The sequence below is a fragment of the Aythya ferina genome, assembly GCF_964211825.1.
Source record: "Aythya ferina genome assembly, chromosome: 1".
In the NCBI taxonomy this organism is placed as follows: domain Eukaryota; kingdom Metazoa; phylum Chordata; class Aves; order Anseriformes; family Anatidae; genus Aythya; species Aythya ferina.
In genome coordinates, this window is record NC_140296.1 from 173,401,168 (window position 1) to 173,415,719 (window position 14,552).

Below are 14,552 nucleotides of genomic sequence, written 5' to 3' on the forward strand. Positions count from 1 at the left end.
AAATTTCTGAGTAGAAGGTGGCTTAGTTTGTCTTTAAGGATCTCCAGTGATGAAGATTTCACAGCTCCTCCAAACAATCTACTTCTGTACCACAAGACAAAAGTATCCCATTTGCATCCCCTTGCCTCTATTCTAAATAGTTCTTGCTAAAATTAAAGTCTATATACCTATGCAGGTATGCAGAGAAATGTTGTCCTCCTTCCCTTTTGCAGCTGTGTTAAAAGATTTTCAAACATACACATGGGTACCTCCTTAATTTTTCAAACTAGAAAATTCACTTTGTTCAAATTTTCCTCTGAAACATGGGGAGAACTGTTGTCTTCTAACCCTCTAATCATTCTTATTGGCTTCCTATCAGTTACCTCAAGCTGATATAAATTTTTACCCAAAGGCACACAGAACTGGAATAGGTTTGTCCACATTGTACTTGTTGGGTTTTAGTTGATTCCACTGCAATTCCTCATGTGTCACAGGGTTTTGACAAGTCACTGCTCTGTTCTCAGTGGTTTAAGACGTTATTGATGCCAGTTGCCAGTCCCACTTTTCTTGCAGCAATAACACCTGTAGCAGAATTGGCAGATGAGGATGTGTCTGCATCAACTGCTCTTCAAAGGTGTATGTTGAACTGGTGCATGGCTTTTAAATGAGCAAAAGAGGGTCCATGCACAAAAGCTGCTACCCATTATGAAAAACGTTTCTCTCCAAAACCACATAACAGATATAAAAGCAAGTTTTGTAAACAACTCTTTCAACAGACTAAATCATATCCAAATTCCACCTGACCTGCCATGCTGTGTCCAGCAAAGGTCAGTTGGGCTCCTGCGGTCTAACAAAAATGGCCTGATTGATGTTGCTCCCCCACGAATCCGTAAGATTCATCCTACTTTGTGGTTAGCTGTCTGCTATACCCATTTTCAGTCTCGGTTCTGTGGTCTCCTCTCCTGATTATTGGGAAAAAAAATATATAGTATTTTCAGATAGATTTAGTTTTAATTTTTTTTTCTGATGCTTCAGATAGTAGAAGATACCGAGGGAAGACTAAAAGAAAAGGGAGATATACAGTGATACTTATCTCAATGAGGGTATAATTCTTTTTAGAATGACAGTGGTTTTCACTTAGCATCTCTATAACTTCATTTACATATTAGTTGTTAAGTATTCTTGACACTTGTTCACAAACATTTCACTTCCCCTCATTCCTTCTGTGATGCTCAAAGTAGCCCCAGCCATGGTCGTTTGAATGCATCTGGTCTCTACAATTAAGAGAGGAAGCTGAGAAAGAAGTTTTCAGGATCCTTGAAAATAGCAAGAGTGTATATGGAGGACAAGAGCAATAAACTCCAAAGAGTTTGGGATGGTGAAGACTATTTGAGAAGCTGGAGAAAACTAGCAACTATGAGGATGCTTGCACTTCGTTAATGGAAGAACAAAAATTGCTAATGGTCCCTACAGTCTAAGTTCTCCAAACCCAGCTGTAAGATCAATGCTTACAGCTTATGTAGGCTGAACCAATCACACTGGAAAAAAAAGATATTTTGAGACCACTGTGCTGTGGGCAGTAAAAATTACTGAATCCCAGCTAAGTGAGAGACTATTTATTGTCTTGCTTCCAACATTGTTCTTATTCAGCATATTTTGTCACATTATAAACTATGCATGGATGAAAGCTGTTCAGTGGTGCCTGGCAAAATCTCAAGTATCCACACATCCAGAGTACTAAACACCTGACTCCTAGTATTTGCTGACACATTGGGTTTTAGTACCTTGGGGCATTTTGACTGTGTTTACAGATAGGTAAAGAGTCCAAGCACTTTCTGCAGGCCTGAATACACAGAAGCAAATGTTTTTTAAACTGAATGTCTTTTTTTCCCTTCCCCATCTTGCCTTTTCAGACTCAGTTTTTCATTATGAGGTTATGTTTCAAGAAAATGAAGATTGCTTAAGAGGATATGGGGAAAGTTTGTGGATACTTTAGTTTGGTTTATTATATTTTGGAAAACAGAGATGTCATTTGTTCATACTTTGTAAAAACAACAGAATTTCTTAAAAACTGAAAGGTATTTTTAGAACCAGTTTTCTGGACTGAATATCTACCCTGAAATCCTTTAAAAATTAAAATCACTTCAGAGCGATTAAGGAGTGACTAACCCTCTTACTGTCTATAGCACGAAAAGGTAAACATAATGAGGGTATAATGATTATTGATTAAATTAGAGCAAACTCTGTTAGAGGTCATCACCATGACTTGTAATGTCACTGCAACAAACCACAGCTGGTGATTTTGGTTAAGTCTGCATATGTTCCTCTTTCATATAAAGAAGGTAATAGAAATCATGTCTCTGCTAGCCTGGTTTAACATACCACTTGAAATAATAATAAAAAAAACCTACATGCAATATACAAGGTGGATAATATGACATAAATGAACACAATAAAATCCAGTCCAGATAAATAAAAACAGAATTGCCAAGGCTTAGCATGCCTAGGCATAGAAACTATACACTTATGCCTCAAGAGAGTTATTTTCAAGCTAAAATTTCAAGTTCATGCGAAAGCATGGAAGTAAGCCTAGTATTCAAAGTCAAAACTTATTCTTAATGAAGAAATTTTCCCCTCTTGTCAGAGATGTCTTGAAGTAAACATATCTATGAAACAGAAGTGATACTGTCATATTCTCAAGACAAGCTCAACCTCTGGCTAGGATCAGTTTAAGTGGCCATCATATGAAAAGCTTAGGTCTTGGTAAGTATTTTTGAAAGCCTGGTAAGCCAGAGGTTCTTGCTTCTTAACACTACTCAAAATCTTAACTGTTTTTAAAGTTAGGTAAGAGCCAAGCTCTTCTGAAAGGCTGGTTTGAAGTGACTGAGAACTGCCTTAATCATTCTGAGGATCTTACACACTTATTGACAGTATTCAGAACTTGGCTGCACGTTAGGTGTTTGCTGAATTTCTAAAGGAGCTAGAACATGTGCACACCCCTTCTCATACATGCAGGAAAGCTCTGAGACAATTGGGGAAATCTGAAGTAATATATGAACACTAGAAGTTAAGCATTATTTTTATTTGCTTATCCATGAAAACACAATTGTTAACATTGTACAAGTTGTCTTTTTCCCTGCTGCAAAAGCAGGTGATTCTTGAATTCTAAAAGCTGAGAATTTTGACTCATGTGACCCTTACATATAACCTCAGCCTTCTGACCCAAGCTGAAATTAGTGTAAGCTTTAAAGCAAAAGTAGGCAAAAGTCTCACGAGGGATCATTAACTAATTTCATCCTTTTGAAAGTGATTTGTGTTTATCATCAGATAGCAGTTAGAAGAACGTAAAAATTAACAGTAGTTTTTGTAGCCAAAATAAGTGAGGGGCTGTAGCCAATAGTCTGAACCACACATTCCCGTGCATGTTCATTGTAGTTTCAGAATGGAAAACAAGGACACTGTAATCAAGGAGAAGTTAAAGAAAAGTGTTTTAGTGAGAGCAAGGGAAGATGGATGACAAGTGGATGAAAAAAGATGAATGAAGATTGAAGACATTTTGCAGTAAAGAATAGGAAAGATTCCTCATGAATCACTCTTACTGTTTACTTCATTCTCAACACCTTCTTCAAATGCATTTGTTCATTTACACACTTCTCCAGTTCATTTGTCACTTTACTGAGCTCTCTTTGCATTTGGCCCTGATCAGCCAAGCTCCCTAGTCATAACTACTGACTCACTTTCACACATCAGTTTAGTTTCTATAGTGTAGGAATACCACAAAACAAAAGCCTAAATTGATAATCCCTCCTCTTCACACTTCTCCGTGAAGCTCATCAGCTCTGAAACTAACGTCTTTCGACCTACATAAAAGTCTGTGTAGGATCATCATATATGTATGATATACTTGACCTAAGAACTTGTTGTGGTTTAACCCAGACGGCAGCTGAACACCACACAGCTGTTCGCTCACCCTCCCCCCTCCCTCTCTGGGATGGGGGAGAGAAACGGGAAAGTGAAGCCTGTGAGTTCAGATAAAGACAGTTTATTAAGACAGAATAATAATAATAATAATAATAATAATAATAATAATAATAATAATAATAATAATAATAATAATAATAATAAATAATAAATAATAAATAATGTGTTTGGAAACAAGTGATGCACAATGCAATTACTCACCACCCGCTGACTGATGCCCAGCCTAACCCCAAGCAGTCTGGCTCCCTTCCCCAGCTAGCCACCCCTATATATCGTTTAGCATGACGTCAGATGGTATGGAATACCCCTTTGGCCAGTTTGGGTCAGCTGTCCTGGGTCTGTCCCCTCCCAGCTCTTGCTGCACCCCCAGCCTGCCCGCTGGCAGGACAGAGTGAGAAGCTGAAACATCCTTGGCTTGGTGTAAGCACTGCTCTGCAACAATTGAAACATCAGCATGTTATCAGCACTCCTCATCCTAAGCCAAAACATAGCACCTTACCAGCTACTAGGAGGAAAATTAACTCTGTCCTAATTGAAACTACAACAGAATCACACCCCAATCTCAGAAACTCCAAATCACTGGGTATTTACTGGTATTAGCCTCAGAAGTTTTAGCATGCTGGATATGAAAAAGCAGAAAAAGAGGATGGGCTCCTGCCAGGCACTGAAGTGAAATAACTTCATATTAGTGTAAGTTTTTTACATTGAAACCTACGCATAGCAACAGTAGAAAACATTTTAAAATTAATTTTAAGTCTGTGCTCTTTGTGGTTAAAGAAGGAAAAGAGCACCTGTATCCCTCATTGAAGCTATAGGTTTCTACACAAGCTGCATTGCATATTGATTACATCATCCGTAACCACCATTTGTAAGACTTTCATTTACTCTGGACTTTCTGGGTCATCTAAACAACTAAAAAGCCTCAGCCCTATTCTAGCAATCAATCACTTGTGATGTTAATGTCTGGTTATCATGTATGTAACACTCAAAATAGTTTCGTATATAAAACAGCAACAGCTTTATATAATCTCTTTTATGTAATTAGATACTTGTTTTCAACCACAGGCAAAAATTAATCTCCTCCCAGTAATCTGAAGTAACTGGTATAAATATGCCTAAAAGATCAATGAAACTTTGGGCTTTTTGTCTTTATTTTCATTTCTTTTTGGATGAATCATTTAAAATACCGATAACAGAACACTTCCTCTGAATGACTTTGCTAAACAAAACGTCAAAATCAGTCTGGCTTGTCCCAGCAGGAATGCTGGGAAAATGTCCACAGTAAGGGTTCAGAAGTATTAGGGAGGATATGGAGCACAAAGAGATATGTACTAGAAAAGAGTCAGAATATTTTTCCTTTACTGACAAACTCTTCAAAACCCTTTCAGGTAATCCTAGAGTTTCAATAAACTCTATTGATTTAAGGAATGATTCACACTTGGACTGGAAATGAAGGAGCTTTTAAAGTGCAATCACCAAACCCATATGGTTTATTTCACAACATCTTACTGCTCAACTTTAAAACAAATATAACTTGAATCACAATACAATGATGATTGATGTTTTTCATCAACGCCCAATTATCATTCCATCATGGCACAAGACTTTAAAGCAGAGTGGTCTGAGCCAAGTAAAACACAAAGTGAGCATCTGAAAATCCAGATCTGTGCTCTTACAAAATAACTTACCAAATCACATTTATTATTTTCTAACATGTTAGGTCATGTTAGTTGTATATGGTTGTATAAGATGAGGCATTTATTTGAATCTTATGCTCAGGGAGCTCTTTTCACTAATTTCTGAGTGAGCATCATATCTGCAAATAGATTTTGGTTTTGTTTTAAACAGGGCTTGATCTAGAATTCTTTTAAGCATTGGTGGGATCTGTTCTCAGTTCTTTTTGATTCCGCTGAACTTGTCTTAATAATGAGCATTCATGGGGTTATCTACCTATGCTGGTGAATATTTCTTGATCAAATCATTACAAGTCCAGTAAAATCTCCCTTTATGTGAAGAAAATATTAGAATATGTATTGTGTATTAGATAGATGAAGAAAGACTAACACAAAACAGAGAAAGAGGCATCTCCTGCTGTTTCTCTGCAGTGTCTGACATGACTTGACATGATTTTAGTTGGAAATTAAATTCCATAATTCAGAAGTATGTTGTTTGGGGCTGATTTTTTCAACATTGTGCAGTAATGGCAACAAAATGATGAGATGTTATGTGAATAGAAGGAAGTGGTTTATACATGCAAATATATATATATATATTAAATGTAGGTCTTAAAAGACATACTAGTAATCTATGCAAATTGTTACACTATCGTAGGTTCTACATTTCTTTTAAACAAGATAAATACTACCACATTTTCAGGCTATCTGTTACTCAAACTTTACAGAACACAGTATATATTTTGTTCTCAATTACTGTGAAAGAGCTAATATACTGTTTATTTAATGAGCACTTCATATTAATCTGTAATGCCATCAGTCACCTCAGGTGAACATAAAATCAATTACCTAATAATGATATTCAAAAATAATACATATTAATTTAGAAATAAATAGAGAATGCTATAGTCAACAACAAAAAAAAAAAAAACAAAAACACTTGTGCAACTTAGCTAAACAGCAAGCTAAACACAGAATAATAACCAAAGATGGAATTTATCTGACACACTTTGCCTGATACAGTTATCTCAAAATGCTGGCATTTTTAAATTTCATCTGCAGAAAGGATTTTGGTTTTGTGCTGCAGTGTAAATTATAGTATCTCCTGTACTGCACTTCCTAATTCTAAATTGCTGAGTTGAATTACAGATATTTGTTGGTTTACAGTTTTTTGTGAGAAGAAAAGAGAGAAGCATTTTAACTGGGGGAGAAGGGAGGCATAACTTTAACGCATTTGATCTTTTGTGGGAATGAAAATTCTGAAATAAAATGTTTGATTTCCAAAGGTGATCTTAATTTTTCTTAACAAAAAAAAAAATCTCACAAACTCCAAAAAGGATATCATTTTTTACTTAGTTCACCATTTAGATAAAATATGAGTGATTTAGTAATGATTTTTTTTTTCAAAAGGCAGACTTATTTAATTCTCATTTTTGCTGAAGGAGAAAGAAGATATCTGTTTTAACACTTTTTTTTTTTTTTTTTTTTTTTAATTCTAATCAATCAGTTCTTACTGAAATAACTAATTTTGTTTCTTAATCCACTAGAAACTTTTCTTATAAAATTGAATGGAATCATATATTTAGATAAAATGCCTTCAGGTACATGCTCCATGCTCTGTAGTCATTAGAACTTTGCAGTCATTGCAGCATCAAAACAGACAATACGACACATACTTTCTGCATTTAGTCACTTGCTCTTCTCTGATAACCATTTACAGCAGAAAAGCAAATGCACTTTTCATGCAGAAGTTTACAATGATGTTCTTGACTATGTGCTTGGGTAACATTTTGTGTCCAGAACCATTTTGGTTTGAATTTTGTTTGTGTTGTACTTCCTATATGTTACCTTGGGGAAGAGAAGATTAAAGATAACGCTTGTTAGGTTTGGCTTCATATCTTATGAAAGCCAAAGTGAATATGATATATTTTCCTTTCGTAACTTTCAGGATTTCTTCAAGGATTCCCAAAAGCCTCTTAATACCAATCTGGTAGTATAAAGTAGACAAAGCAGATGCAAATAGAATATTAATTCCCTTTAAATACAATTTGTATTTTTGGTGTCATACATAGTGTAAACAAGAAACGTCCCAGATATCTTATTTCCAACAGGAACGATTTTTGTTATTTGTTCAAAATTGAATACAAACAAAATTATCATTAGGAAAGAGATTTTTTTTTTTTTTTACCTAAAATAATCCTATAAGCTAACACTAATTGTTATGACTCCATTTGACTTATACATACACATTACTAGATGTTTACTCATACTACTCACTCTGTTGAATATAACTTAATTATGTACAGTTAACAATTCATTGTTAGCCATCAACTAGAAATTCATGAGAGAGTGCGAAAACACTCTACATTCTGTCTGGTTGCTTGCAATGTGAGGTTGCTTGTGGTATGAGGTCTATCTTAAAAAGAACAATTCAATGTCAGACTGAATTTTGTGCCATGCTGCAGTCCTGAATTATAATAGTACCACATGCCCCTGTTCTCTTGTTGCAAATACTAATTCTTCTCTTTTGACATATCAGCACCATAAGGTGATGTTTCAGCTGGTAGCTCCCAAGCCAGAAGCTGTGGCACTTTCAAGTGTGGGACAAAAAATTCGCTTTTTGTCTGCTCTTACCTGGGATCATGAGCCTAGCAAATCATATGTTTGCTTTCCTGCCAGTGCCTGGTTTGAGATAGATGCAGGAGACAGCACCCCTCCGAGTGAAGCTCATAACTGTAACCAAAGGTGATATATCTTCAAAAAAGTATGATCTGCTAATTAGCAGCAAAACAGACACAGACTGAGTAGTGAGTAGGAACAGTTATCTGGTATTAAATTATTTGCAGGAAAATTGTTTTCACTGCAACTGAAAAAATATATATTTATATATGCAATAGAGCTGTTACAGATATTAGTTCTCAACCCATGGTCAATGAACCATAAGTGAAAACACTAACCCTCCCACTCACCTTAAGTTAAATGATGCACTGACACAAAATGATGAGAATTGTTTGGACTCATCTCTTATGCATGCATTAGGAAATAAGATTAACCACCCACCTCTTCTTCCACACTAAATAGTAACAGTTATCAAGAATGGGGAAGAATGCAGACATCCCATGTATTCACATGGTTCATCCAGAGCCCACAATATTCACAGGCAACAGTTTTGCCTACTTTCTTTCTGGGATTATTTGTTTTGTAGGCACCTCAGTTCATGTTCCTGGCCACTTAATTTCAGCTGCCATATGTACCTATTGAGGTACCCTATTTGGGTAGGACAGGTATACACCTCCTATCCAAAATTATTATTAACTAAAATGATTTAAATTTCTAATCATCATTTCTAAATATAATTTCCTGCAATCTGGGATCAGGCAGGTGTTGAATTACGTAAGGAATGCATATGAATACAAACTAATTAGCAAATTTTCAGATATGTCCTTTCTCCAGCAGGCTGAATGTTGTGGCCCAGCAGATCATGGCTTGCAGTTAGTAGGCGAAGGGAATTTTGAATGGTGTCATAATACACAGATGCCTCCTGGTACCACCGCCACAGGTCAGCCTTTATCTGCTCTTTCTAAGGTGCTGCACTGTCTTGCATCCGTTCTTTGTGGAGCTCTATGGAGACTACAGTAACTACAACTTTGCATCTACACGGGGCTCAGATAAAGATCCATATGAAAGCTATAGGCTGTTAAATTTTGTGTTGTATCTAAGTCATTGTAGTCTAAACCAGGTGCTTCAGCCAGCAACAGGCAGATGTCTGCCTTCTTTAATTTTATCTGAACTGGTAAAGCTAGAGAATCTATTGGTCCTCATGTTGGTCTGAAGATATTTTCACTTAGGATATTTTCAGGACTAGTTTGAGTGCTAATTTTTCAGCTGTTGATGTCCACGTTTATATTTCTATTGCCGCTACTTGAGCCACTTTTTTAAGAGGGGTTTACATTCAAAGACCATGTCAATGGGTATGAGTGATAGCAAGATTACTATATAAAAAAGTGTAAAATAGCTTCAATGCAGTCAGGCCATGTTCAGGATGTACGAGGAAACCCTATGAAACACAAATTTCAGCACTGTTGCCGTATAGCATGAGAAGGAACCATCGTCCTAACTCCATGCTGCCCATTGCATGCCACTGTTTATACAGTACGTGATCTGAGGTACTAACATAAGCATATTAACACAGTTTATATTCTAGGGCACGTTTACAGAAAAACAAAAAGTAGGATGGAGAACTTTCAAACTGCTCAATGTGCCAGTCTTGGCCACAATTTCCTAAGATTACTCAGTTCATAATTGCACATGATAATCAACACAAAATTAAATATCCATATTGCCTAATTACATGTATATACCATAATGGCATAATTAAGATACCCAATTTTACAATTAGAATGTGGCATAGTTAGTAAACAGCTTTTCAAAGCTGTATTTCACTCATTTCAAATGACTTCCAGAAAACACAAATTCGCATGCAAGATATGGTACATTGCAAGAACATTAAAAAATTTTTAATAATGCATATTCACAAGAGGCAAAATTAAGACTTAATATGCATACTTGACTACCTTTGTCTTGGTTTTTGAAAACTTAGCAGTACAACTTTAATGTTCTGTTATTATGGTTTAAGTCTGGTTGCTTAAAATAAAGCTTTTGGCTTTTTTTTTTTTTTTTTTTTTTTATACTTTACAATGGTGTAACCAGTCAGTGCTGCTTTTATATTTTCAAAGAGTAGACAGTATTATTTTTCATAATAAAATGACTGACCTGAGAATTGCCACTTCTAAGCAGAGGTGAATTCATGTTAAGTACATAAACGCTTATCTTGCATATTGTTCATTCTTGTGTTCAGTGGATAACTTTCTACTCTTAAAGATGAATGATTTTTTGCAACATGTAAAATCCTGTATCCAGGATTTTGTATATGAAGGACCAAATCCTGTATTTGGTCTTGGAAATCTTGCCATTAATGCTACATATATATATATGTATATGTATATACATATATATGTATATATATATATATATTTAAACTACCAACAGCAGACTTCCACAATTAAAAGCAGCAGCATGCATCTCAAAGTTATTTTCTTCCAGATGTGAACAGGGGGTAAAAAAGGCTGTTCTCACAGCACTATACTTCAAACAGTAATATTTTTAAAACTCAAAGACATAGCCAAATGAAAAAATAACACTCACATTGTCATCAGTGTCCATCCTTTAATCATTTTTTTTTCAGTATCTAAAATAATCCAGAAATACTTATACTGCAGAAAACATCAATTTTCCAATTTCTTCTCTTAGAAGTAGCTGAATGCTTTAAAAATAAAGAAAATAAATAATACTTCAGGGGAAAAAAAGGCCTGGAAAGTGTTATCTAAAATGATAGATGTTTGAAACTGTGAGATTGACACAAGCACAGAACCCAACATATAGATGCCACTAGTGGGTAAATTGTCACTAGAAGATTAATAACATATTGTGATTTTTCAGTCTTTCTCCTTTGTAGTTCATTGGACTGATTCCCACCAGATATCTTTATTTGTACTTCCACAATCATTTTAGAAAAATACCAAGTATTGATTTAAAAATATTGGTTGAAGAATTGTTGACTGTGTACCTTGGGAAGTATCTTCAATGACTAATTGTCCTCATTCTTAACTATTGTCTCTACAAATCTAATTTGATTTTACTTGGATTTAGCTTCCATACATGGGATTGTATTATAATATTTTGCCTGAGATCACACAGTGTACAAGTGAATACAGGCCTAGGTAAGTGTCTAGTAAGAAGTGAGTCATATAAGGCCGAGTTATGATTCCTGAGGGATCTTGTTTCAGTATAGACAGACAAACAAGTTTATATTGTACTTACTGTTTTAATCCATTGCACATACCCTATATTTATATTTTCTCATTCAAGTTTCTTAACAAAAATGTGATATTATGTGATACTGAGTGATATATCACAGAGGTCCAGAACTTCATAGCATTTATTTTGATTAAATTTATGACCTCATTAAAACAAATGGATTGTGCTGTTTTGACAAGATCAAATGATCCTCTTGATACTGTTTTGATTGTTTAATGAACATTATTCATCATTGAGCATTTTATTTAGTCCGTCAGATGTCTAGCTGCTTATTTAAGAATTAAGAGAACATAGCTAGAAACACCAACTTTATTGCAATTTCTGAAAAGGTTCATGTTTTCTCAGACTTATTAGAAAGAAACAAGCAGACTATAGGTATCACTTGAAAAGATCTAAGATGCCAATTGCCTATAACATTCTAATTGATAATTAAAAATCTATAATAGGACTTGTTTAATAATGTCTTTATATACAGCTGGAAATTAAAAGAATTTAATAATTATCATGTGGAAGAAATATATCAACTGTTGCTTTTTCTTTTTTTTTTTTTCTTTTTCCCCAAATGCAGAAAAGCAGTATTTGTCAAACATACTTTTCTGCTTCTCAATTGCATAGTAATCAAAGGAAACAAATATTCCCCTTTCTTATCAAGTAAATTTACCACTATGGTCCAGATGAAAATTATATCCCAGTATGTGTTGGCAATGTAAATAACCTATTACTCTGCATCTGAAGGACTAGAAATTATGTAACTCACAAGTGTTTTCAATATTAACGTAACTAAATGAACAACTACTCATAGCAACTCTCAGTCCTGTTTTGTATCCTAATTTTATAGATGAACATAGTAGTAATTTTTCTGGATTTAAAATATGGAATTCAGAAAGACTACAGACAGAATTCCCGATTAGCTGCTAGCAGCAACTGAAGCTTACAGAGAAAGGCATGTCTTCATGTGGCTGATACATTTCTTTCAGTAGCTGGTACAAGAATAAAAATAATGCAAATTCAGAATTGTGAAGGTTAAAAAAAAAAAAAGTATTCTTGTTAGGAGATGGATGATTTCTTCTTCCTTCATGTTCAGACAAGTCCCTGCTAGCTTCAGACTTACTTTAAATTCCTTGGAAATTATGTAATAATAGCTTTAGTTCCCACAACTGCAGTGCAGTTTTAAGTAGAAGATCAGCTCAGCAAAACTACTAAAATGATTGTACAAAATTTGCTAGATTTGCCCCTAAGTGACCTGAGCTTTACAGCTCTGTGTAATTATTATCGTCACATTTTGGCATGAAGTTTCCACAGTGAAAACTGCAGATAGGCTTATATGTGATCTTAAACAGTGTTTTAATGGTGTGCAGTTTTCCTGAAGAAAAAATTAGCATTGGCTGTGCTTCAGCCTTTCTCTATAAGGTAAGTTGTTTAAAAGGTCTTCTCTTTGAAACTGGCATCATGCCCAACTTGGAAGAAAGCATCTGAAGAGGCTTGGAAATTGCCATACACCCACATTGTTGGTGTTTGTGCATAAGCACACACATGAACAGTCACATGCACTGGTGTATTAGCACACCTCAGCTGATCATTTGCTTTGTTGCTGATTGATTTGCTATTGATTTGCAACATGCTTTATTTGTAATTTTATTGTTAGGGTTATACCAGAAACATACTATTTTCCAAAAACAAATTGTATAAGGGTATATATCAGAATAACTGGGTCTTTCTCTATGTACTGGTGGAAAAACAGTATGAGTTATTGCGTTATCCATGATACCCTGAAACAGATGATTAAATTATGGATCATTTGTGGATTCTCTGCGAGAATGGGTAAATTAGAAAAGAATGAGTACTTTCTTCACTGCCTAATAAATGAGAAATAAACTGCCTGTGAAAAACGGTCTGAATTTAGACATTCTGGTCATTACAGATTCTATGATCTTTGAGACCAAAGATGGAATGACTTCATATGATTTTCTATTCCAGAAGATAGGTTCACTTGGCTGCCATGCTAAAATACAAAAATGTCCTAATCTCCATGCCATAAATATATAAATAGCAGCGGATTATGTTTCAGAGTTTAAGTTGCATTCCTGATCACATTTCAATCATCTTCCATTGATAAAAAAGCAATTATCAAACTAAACAGATATTCTTCTAGAATATCTTGGCTACAGTCTGCTCATTGCTCTAAAGCAGAGTAGTTTTATATATCAACATTATACTGTACTATGCCTTATGAAGAACTATAAAACAGCTAAGTCCTGTCAGTTCATAGCTTGTAGATATGCTATAGAAATAGATCCTAGCACTTCGATATCCTGATCACAGCAGAGAAAGGGAAACAGCATTCATGGCAGCATTTCACTGCAAGGTAGCTGTCAGCCTTGGAATCACACACACTCTAATTTCTTCAAAATAGTTTGGTGGCAGGTTGTCTTTTTTCTCCCTCCGTATGTCTCTTTCCAGCTGCTCATAACTCTCCCTTACTGCAGGAACTCCCTGTACTTTTTCTAGTCCTGATTTTTATCCCGCTCCAATCAGGAAGATCTAGGTTAACTGGAGCAGGTTATATGGTGACTTGTGGGCAAGTTGGATCATCCTTGTCTCTAAATTGGAAAGACATGGATTTGACAGATGGATCACTTGGCAAATAAGGAATTGGCTGTGCGGTCACACTCAAAGAATTTAAGACTATGGTTTGATGTCCAGGTGGAGACCAGTAACAAGTGGTATTCCTCAGGGGTCAGTACTGGGACTAGCACTGTTTAACACCTTTGTTGGTAACATGGACAGTAGGGTTGAGGGCACCCTCAGCAAGTTTGCCGATGACACCAGTCAACATGCTGGAGAAAAAGGATGCCATCCAGAGGGACCTGGACAGGCTTGAGATGTGGGCCTGTGCAATCCTCATGAAGTTCAACAAGGCCAAGTGTTCAGTGTCCTGTGTCTGAGCTGGGGCAATCCCAAGCACAAATACAGATTGAAAGCAGCCCTGAGGAGAAGGACCTGGAGGTGTTGGTTAATGAGAAGCTCAACATGAGTAAGAAA